The sequence below is a fragment of the Heptranchias perlo genome, unplaced genomic scaffold (genome assembly GCF_035084215.1).
Source record: "Heptranchias perlo isolate sHepPer1 unplaced genomic scaffold, sHepPer1.hap1 HAP1_SCAFFOLD_313, whole genome shotgun sequence".
In the NCBI taxonomy this organism is placed as follows: Eukaryota; Metazoa; Chordata; class Chondrichthyes; order Hexanchiformes; family Hexanchidae; genus Heptranchias; species Heptranchias perlo.
This window is the reverse complement of record NW_027139325.1, coordinates 239,115-250,827: the sequence shown is the minus strand read 5'-3', so window position 1 is coordinate 250,827 and position 11,713 is coordinate 239,115.

Here is an 11,713-nt window from a genome sequence, read left to right as displayed (position 1 = left end):
TTGTATTTAATATTGATTTAACCCGACAATCTTTTCAATGATCCCTAGTTATTATACATTATATTTAATATTGATATAACCCTGCAATCTTTGCAATGATCCCCAGTTATTATACATGATATTTAATATTGATATAACCCTGCAATCTTTGCAATGATCCCCCAGTTATTATACATTATATTTAATATTGATATAATCCTGCAATCATTGCAATCATCCCCAGTTATTATACATTATATTTAATATTGATATAACCCTGCAATCTTTGCAATGATCCCCAGTTATTTACATTATATTGAATATTGATATAACCCTGCAATCTTTGCAATGATCCCCAGTTATTATACATTATATTTAATATTGATTTAACCCAACAATCTTTGCAATGATCCCCAGTTATTATACATTATATTTGATATTGATATAACCCTGCAATCTTTGCAATGATCCACTGTCATTATACATGATATTTAATGTTGATATAACCCTGCAATCTTTGCAATGATCCCCCAGTTATGATACATTTTATTTAATATTGATATAACCCTGCAATCTTTGCAATGAACCCCCAGTTATTATACATTATATTTAATATTGATATAAACCTGCAATCTTTGCAATGATCCCCCAGTTGTTATACATTATATTTAATATTGATATAACCCTGCAATCTTTGCAATGATCTACTGTCATTATACATGATATTTAATGTTGATATAACCCTGAAATCTTTGCAATGATCCCCCAGTTATGATACATTTTATTTAATATTGATATAACCCTGCAATCTTTGCAATGAACCCCCAGTTATTATACATTATATTTAATATTGATATAACCCTGCAATCTTTGCAATGAACCCCCAGTTATTATACATTATATTTAATATTGATATAACCCTGCAATCTTTGCAATGATCCCCAGTTGTTATACATTATATTTAATGTTGATATCACCCTGCAATCTTTGCAATGATCCCCAGTTATTATACATTATATTTAATGTTGATATAACCCTACAATCTTTGCAATGATGCCCAGTTGTTATACATCATAATTAATATTGATAGTACCCTGCAATCTTTGCAATGATCCCCAGTTATTATACATTATATTTAATATTGATATAACCCTGCAATCTTTGCAATGATCCCCAGTTATTATACATTATATTTTATATTGATATAACCCTGCAATCTTTGCAATGATCCCCAGTTATTATACGTTATATTGAATATTGATATAACCGTGCAATCTTTGCAGTGATCCCCAGTTATTATACATTATATTTAATATTGATATAACCCTGCAATCTGTGCAATGATCCCCCAGTTGTTATACATTATATTTAATATTGATATAACCCTGCAATCTTTGCAATGATCCCCAGTTATTATACATTATATTTAATGTTGATATAACCCTGCAATCTTTGCAATGATCCCCAGTTATTATACATGATATTTAATTTTCATATAACCCTGCAATCATTGCAATGATCCCCAGTTATTATAAATTATATTTAATATTGATATAACCCTGCAATCTGAGCAATGATCCCCAGTTATTATACATTATATTTAATATTGATATAACCCTGCAATCTTTGCAATGATCCCCCAGTTATTATACATTATATTTAATTTTGATATAACCCTGCAATCTTTGCAATGATCCCCAGTTATTTACATTATATTTAATATTGATATAACCCTGCAATCTTTGCAATGATCCCCAGTTATTATACATTATATTTAATATTGATTTAACCCGAGAATCTTTGCAATGATCCCCAGTTGTTACACATTATATTTAATATTGATATAACCCTGCAATCTTTGCAATGATCCCCAGTTATTATACATGATATTTAATGATGATATAACCCTGCAATCTTTGCAATGATCCCCCAGTTATTACACATTATATTTAATATTGATATAACCCTGCAATCTTTGCAATGATCCCCAGTTATTATACATTATATTTAATGTTGATTTAACCCTGCAATCTTTGCAATGATCCCCAGTTATTATACATTATATTTAATATTGATATAACCCTGCAATCTTTGCAATGATCCCCCAGTTATTATACATTAAATTTAATATTGATATAACCCTGCAATCTTAGCAATGATCCCCAGTTATTATACATTATATTTAATATTGATATAACCCTGCAATCTTTGCAATGATCCCCCAGTTATTATACATTATATTTAATTTTGATATAACCCTGCAATCTTTGCAATGATCCCCAGTTATTTACATTATATTTAATATTGATATAACCCTGCAATCTTTGCAATGATCCCCAGTTATTATACATTATATTTAATATTGATTTAACCCGAGAATCTTTGCAATGATCCCCAGTTGTTACACATTATATTTAATATTGATATAACCCTGCAATCTTTGCAATGATCCCCAGTTATTATACATGATATTTAATGATGATATAACCCTGCAATCTTTGCAATGATCCCCCAGTTATTATACATTATATTTAATATTGATATAACCCTGCAATCTTTGCAATGATCCCCCAGTTATTATACATTATATTTAATATTGATATCACCCTGCAATCTTTGCAATGATCCCCAGTTATTATACATTATATTTAATATTGATATAACCCTGCAATCTTTGCAATGATCCCCCAGTTATTATGCATGATATTTAATATTGATATAACCCTGCAATCTTAGCAATGATCCCCAGTTATTATACATTATATTTAATATTGATATAACCCTGCAAACTGTGCAATGATCCCCAAGGTATTATACATTATATTTAATATTGATATAACCCTGCTATCTGTGCAATGATCACCAATTTATTGTCCATTATATTTAATATTGATATAACACTGCAATCTTTGCAATGATCCCTAGTTATTATACATTATATTTAATATTGATAGAACCCTGCAATCTTTCCAATGATCCCCAGTTATTATACATTATATTTAATATTGATATAACCCTGCAATCTTTGCAATGATCCCCAGTTATGATACATTATATTTAATATTGATATAACCCTGCAATCTTTGCAATGATCCCCCAGTTATTATACATTATACTTAACATTGATATAACCCTGCAATCTTTGCAATGATCCCCAGTTATTATACATTATATTTAATATTGATATAACCCTGCAATCTTTGCAATGATCCCCAGTTATTATACATTGTATTTAATATTGATTTAACCCGACAATCTTTTCAATGATCCCTAGTTATTATACATTATATTTAATATTGATATAACCCTGCAATCTTTGCAATGATCCCCAGTTATTATACATGATATTTAATATTGATATAACCCTGCAATCTTTGCAATGATGCCCAGTTATTATACATTATATTTAATATTGATATAACCCTGCAATCTTTGCAATGATGCCCAGTTATTATACGTTATATTTAATATTGATATAACCCTGCAATCTTTGCAATGATCCCCAGTTATTATACATTATATTTAATATTGATATAACCCTGCAATCTTTGCAATGATGCCCAGTTATTATACATTATATTTAATATTGATATAACCCTGCAATCTTTGCAATGATCTCCAGTTATTATACATTATATTTAATATTGATATAACCCTGCAATCTTTGCAATGATCCCCAGTTATTATACATTATATTTAATATTGATCTCACCCTGCAATCTTTGCAATGATCCCCAGTTATTATACATTATATTTAATATTGATACAACCCTGCAATCTTTGCAATGATCCCCAGTTATTATACATGATATTTAATATTGATTTAACCCTGCAATCTTTGCAATGATCCCCAGTTATTATACATTATATTTAATATTGATATAACCCTGCAATCTTTGCAATGATCCCCAGTTATTTACATTATATTTAATATTGATATAACCCTGCAATCTTTGCAATGATCCCCAGTTATTATACATTATATTCAATATTGATATAACCCTGCAATCTTTGCAATGATCCCCAGTTATTATACATTATATTTAATATTGATATAACCCTGCAATCTTTGCAATGATCTCCAGTTATTATACATTATATTTAATGTTGATATAACCCTGCAATCTTTGCAATGATCCCCAGTTATTATACATTATATTTAATATTGATATAACCCTGCAATGTTTGCAATGTTCTCCAGTTATTATACATTATATTTAATATTGTTATAACCCTGCAATCATTGCAATGATCCCCCAGTTATGATACATTATATTTAATATTGATCTCACCCTGCAATCTTTGCAATGATCCCCAGTTATTATACATTATATTTAATATTGATATAACCCTGCAATCTTTGCAATGATCCCCAGTTATTATACATTATATTTAATATTGATATAACCCTGCAATCTTTGCAATGATCCCCAGTGATTATACGTTATATTTAATATTGATATAACCCTGCAATCTTTGCAATGATCCCCAGTTATTATACATTATATTTAATATTGATATAACCCTGCAATCTTTGCAATGATCCCCAGTTATTATACATTATATTTAATATTGATATAACCCTGCAATCTTTGCAATGATCCCCCAGTTATTGTACATTATATTTAATATTGATATAACCCGGCAATTTTTGCAATGATCCCCCAGTTATTATACATTATATTTAATATTGATATAACCCTGCAATCTTTGCAATGATCCCCAGTTATTATACATTATATTTAATATTGATATAACCCTGCAATCTTTGCAATGATCCCCAGTTATTATACATTATATTTAATATTGATTTAACCCGAGAATCTTTGCAATGATCCCCAGTTGTTACACATTATATTTAATATTGATATAACCCTGCAATCTTTGCAATGATCCCCAGTTATTATACATGATATTTAATGATGATATAACCCTGCAATCTTTGCAATGATCCCCCAGTTATTATACATTATATTTAATATTGATATAACCCTGCAATCTTTGCAATGATCCCCAGTTATTATACATGATATTTAATGATGATATAACCCTGCAATCTTTCCATTGATCCCCCAGTTGTTATACATGATATTTAATATTGATATAACCCTGGAATCTTTGCAATGATCCCCCAGTTATTATGCATGATGTTTAATATTGATATAACCATGCAATCTTAGCAATGATCCCCAGTTATTATACATTATATTTAATATTGATATAACCCTGCAATCTGTGCAATGATCCCCAAGTTATTATACATTATATTTAATATTGATATAACCCTGCAATCATTGCAATGATCCCCCAGTTATGATACATTATATTTAATATTGATCTCACCCTGCAATCTTTGCAATGATCCCCAGTTATTATACATTATAATTAATATTGATATAACCCTGCAATCTTTGCAATGATGCCCAGTTATTATACATTATATTTAATATTGATATAACCCTGCAATCTTTGCAATGATCCCCAGTTATTATACGTTATATTTAATATTGATATAACCCTGCAATCTTTGCAATGATCCCCAGTTATTATACATTATATTTAATATTGATATAACCCTGCAATCTTTGCAATGATCCCCAGTTATTATACATTATATTTAATATTGATATAACCCTGCAATCTTTGCAATGATCCCCCAGTTATTGTACATTATATTTAATATTGATATAACCCGGCAATCTTTGCAATGATCCCCCAGTTATTATATATTATAATTAATATTGATATAACTCTGCAATCTTTGCAATGATCCCCAGTTATTATACATTATATTTAATATTGATATAACCCTGCAATCTTTGCAATGATCTCCAGTTATTATACATTATATTTAATATTGATATAACCCTTCAATCTGTGCAATGATCCCCCAGTTATTATACATTATATTTAATATTGATATAACCCTGCAATCTTTGCAATGATCCCCAGTTATTATACATTATATTTAATGTTGATATAACCCTGCAATCTTTGCAATGATCCCCAGTTATTATGCATGATATTTAATATTAATATAACCCTGCAATCATTGCAATGATCCCCAGTTATTATACATTATATTTAATATTGAATAACCCTGCAATCTTTGCAATGATCCCCAGTTATTATAAATTATATTTAATATGGATATAACCCTGAATCTTAGCAATAATCCCCAGTTATTATACATTATATTTAATATTGATATAACCCTGCAATCTTTGCAATGTTGCCCAGTTATTATACATTATATTTAATATTGATATAACCCTGCAATCTTTGCAATGATCCCCAGTTATTATACATTATATTTAATATTGATATAACCCTGCAATCTTTGCAATGATCCCCAGTTATTATACATTATATTTAATATTGATATAACCCTGCAATCTTGGCAATGATCCCCAGTTATTATAAATTATATTTAATATTGATATAACCCTGCAATCTTTGAATTATGATCCCCCAGTTATTTTACATTATATTTAATATTGATATAACCCGGCAATCTTTGCAATGATCCCCCAGTTATTATACATTATATTTAATATTGATATAACTCTGCAATCTTTGCAATGATCCCCAGTTATTATACATTATATTTAATATTGATATAACCCTGCAATCTTTGCAATGATCTCCAGTTATTATACATTATATTTAATATTGATATAACCCTGCATTCTGTGCAATGATCCCCCAGTTATTATACATTATATTTAATATTGATATAACCCTGCAATCTTTGCAATGATCCCCAGTTATTATACATTATATTTAATATTGATATAACCCTGCAATCTTTGCAATGATCCCCCAGTTATTTTACATTATATTTAATATTGATATAACCCGGCAATCTTTGCAATGATCCCCCAGTTATTATACATTATATTTAATATTGATATAACTCTGCAATCTTTGCAATGATCCCCAGTTATTATACATTATATTTAATATTGATATAACCCTGCAATCTTTGCAATGATGTCCAGTTATTATACATTATATTTAATATTGATATAACCCTGCAATCTGTGCAATGATCCCCCAGTTATTATACATTATATTTAATATTGATATAACCCTGCAATCTTTGCAATGATCCCCAGTTATTATACGTTATATTTAATATTGATATAACCCTGCAATCTTTGCAATGATCCCCAGGTATTATACATTATATTTAATATTGATATAACCCTGCAATCATTGCAATGATCCCCAGTTATTATACATTATATTTAATATTGATATAACCCTGCAATCTTTGCAATGATCCCCCAGTTATTGTACATTATATTTAATATTGATATAACCCGTCAATCTTTGCAATGATCCCCCAGTTATTATGCATTATATTTAATATTGATATAACTCTGCAATCTTTGCAATGATCCCCAGTTATTATACATTATATTTAATATTGATATAACCCTGCAATCTTTGCAATGATCTCCAGTTATTATACATTATATTTAATATTGATATAACCCTGCAATCTGTGCAATGATCCCCCAGTTATTATACATTATATTTAATATTGATATAACCCTGCAATCTTTGCAATGATCCCCAGTTATTATACATGATATTTAATATTAATATAACCCTGCATTTATTGCAATGATCCCCAGTTATTATACATTATATTTAATATTGATATAACCCTGCAATCTTTGCAATGATCCCCAGTTATTATAAATTATATTTAATATTGATATAACCCTGCAATCTTAGCAATGATCCCCAGTTATTATACATTATATTTAATATTGATATAACTCTGCAATCTTTGCAATGATCCCCAGTTATTATACATTATATTTAATATTGATTTAACCCTGCAATCTTTGCAATGATCCCCAGTTATTATACATGATATTTAATGATGATATAACCCTGCAATCTTTGCAATGATCCCCCAGTTATTATACATTATATTTAATATTGATGTAACCCTGCATTCTTTGCAATGATCCCCCAGTTATTATACATTATATTTAATATTGATATATCCCTGCAATCTTTGCAATGATCCCCAAGTTTTTATACATTATATTTAATATTGATATAACCCTGCAATCTTTGCAATGATCCCCAGTTATTATACATTTTATTTAATATTGATATAACCCGGCAATCTTTGCAATGATCCCCAGTTATTATACATTATATTTAATATTGATATAACCCTGCTTTCTGTGCAATGATCCCCAAGTTATTGTCCATTATATTTAATATTGATATAACACTGCAATCTTTGCAATGATCCCTAGTTATTATACATTCTATTTAATATTGATATAACCTTGCAATCTTTGCAATGATCCCCAGTTATTATACATTATATTTAATATTGATATAACCCTGCAATCTTTGCAATGATCCCCAGTTATTATACATTATATTTAATATTGATATAACCCTGCAATCTTTGCAATGATCCCCCAGTTATTATACATTATATTTAACATTGATATAACCCTGCAATCTTTGCAATGATCCCCAGTTATTATACATTATATTTAATATTGATATAACCCTGCAATCTTTGCAATGATCCCCAGTTATTTACATTATATTTAACATTGATATAACCCTGCAATCTTTGCAATGATCCCCAGTTATTATACATTGTATTTAATATTGATTTAACCCGACAATCTTTGCAATGATCCCCAGTTATTATACATTATATTTAATATTGATATAACCCTGCAATCTTTGCAATGATCCCCCAGTTATGATACATTATATTTAATATTGATATAACCCTGCAATCTTTGCAATGATCCCCCAGTTATTATACATTATATTTAATATTGATATAACCCTGCAATCTTTGCAATGATCCCCCAGTTGTTATATATTATATTTAATATTGATATAACCCTGCAATCTTTGCAATGATCCCCCAGTTATTATGCATGAAATTTAATGTTGATATAACCCTGCAATCTTGGCAATGATCCCCAGTTATTATACATTATATTTAATATTGATATAACCCTGCAATCTTTGCAATGATCCCCAGTTATTATAAATTATATTTATTATTGATATAACCCTGCAATCTTTGCAATGATCCCCCAGTTATTATACATTATATTTAATATTGATATAATCCTGCAATCATTGCAATCATCCCCAGTTATTATACATTATATTTAATATTGATATAACCCTGCAATCTTTGCAATGATCCCCAGTTATTTACATTATATTGAATATTGATATAACCCTGCAATCTTTGCAATGATCCCCAGTTATTATACATTATATTTAATATTGATTTAACCCAACAATCTTTGCAATGATCCCCAGTTATTATACATTATATTTGATATTGATATAACCCTGCAATCTTTGCAATGATCCACTGTCATTATACATGATATTTAATGTTGATATAACCCTGCAATCTTTGCAATGATCCCCCAGTTATGATACATTTTATTTAATATTGATATAACCCTGCAATCTTTGCAATGAACCCCCAGTTATTATACATTATATTTAATATTGATATAAACCTGCAATCTTTGCAATGATCCCCCAGTTGTTATACATTATATTTAATATTGATATAACCCTGCAATCTTTGCAATGATCTACTGTCATTATACATGATATTTAATGTTGATATAACCCTGAAATCTTTGCAATGATCCCCCAGTTATGATACATTTTATTTAATATTGATATAACCCTGCAATCTTTGCAATGAACCCCCTGTTATTATACATTATATTTAATATTGATATAACCCTGCAATCTTTGCAATGAACCCCCAGTTATTATACATTATATTTAATATTGATATAACCCTGCAATCTTTGCAATGATCCCCAGTTGTTATACATTATATTTAATGTTGATATCACCCTGCAATCTTTGCAATGATCCCCAGTTATTATACATTATATTTAATGTTGATATAACCCTACAATCTTTGCAATGATGCCCAGTTGTTATACATCATAATTAATATTGATAGTACCCTGCAATCTTTGCAATGATCCCCAGTTATTATACATTATATTTAATATTGATATAACCCTGCAATCTTTGCAATGATCCCCAGTTATTATACATTATATTTTATATTGATATAACCCTGCAATCTTTGCAATGATCCCCAGTTATTATACGTTATATTGAATATTGATATAACCGTGCAATCTTTGCAGTGATCCCCAGTTATTATACATTATATTTAATATTGATATAACCCTGCAATCTGTGCAATGATCCCCCAGTTGTTATACATTATATTTAATATTGATATAACCCTGCAATCTTTGCAATGATCCCCAGTTATTATACATTATATTTAATGTTGATATAACCCTGCAATCTTTGCAATGATCCCCAGTTATTATACATGATATTTAATATTAATATAACCCTGCAATCATTGCAATGATCCCCAGTTATTATAAATTATATTTAATATTGATATAACCCTGCAATCTGAGCAATGATCCCCAGTTATTATACATTATATTTAATATTGATATAACCCTGCAATCTTTGCAATGATCCCCCAGTTATTATACATTATATTTAATTTTGATATAACCCTGCAATCTTTGCAATGATCCCCAGTTATTTACATTATATTTAATATTGATATAACCCTGCAATCTTTGCAATGATCCCCAGTTATTATACATTATATTTAATATTGATTTAACCCGAGAATCTTTGCAATGATCCCCAGTTGTTACACATTATATTTAATATTGATATAACCCTGCAATCTTTGCAATGATCCCCAGTTATTATACATGATATTTAATGATGATATAACCCTGCAATCTTTGCAATGATCCCCCAGTTATTACACATTATATTTAATATTGATATAACCCTGCAATCTTTGCAATGATCCCCAGTTATTATACATTATATTTAATGTTGATTTAACCCTGCAATCTTTGCAATGATCCCCAGTTATTATACATTATATTTAATATTGATATAACCCTGCAATCTTTGCAATGATCCCCCAGTTATTATACATTAAATTTAATATTGATATAACCCTGCAATCTTAGCAATGATCCCCAGTTATTATACATTATATTTAATATTGATATAACCCTGCAATCTTTGCAATGATCCCCCAGTTATTATACATTATATTTAATTTTGATATAACCCTGCAATCTTTGCAATGATCCCCAGTTATTTACATTATATTTAATATTGATATAACCCTGCAATCTTTGCAATGATCCCCAGTTATTATACATTATATTTAATATTGATTTAACCCGAGAATCTTTGCAATGATCCCCAGTTGTTACACATTATATTTAATATTGATATAACCCTGCAATCTTTGCAATGATCCCCAGTTATTATACATGATATTTAATGATGATATAACCCTGCAATCTTTGCAATGATCCCCCAGTTATTATACATTATATTTAATATTGATATAACCCTGCAATCTTTGCAATGATCCCCCAGTTATTATACATTATATTTAATATTGATATCACCCTGCAATCTTTGCAATGATCCCCAGTTATTATACATTATATTTAATATTGATATAACCCTGCAATCTTTGCAATGATCCCCCAGTTATTATGCATGATATTTAATATTGATATAACCCTGCAATCTTAGCAATGATCCCCAGTTATTATACATTATATTTAATATTGATATAACCCTGCAATCTGTGCAATGATCCCCAAGGTATTATACA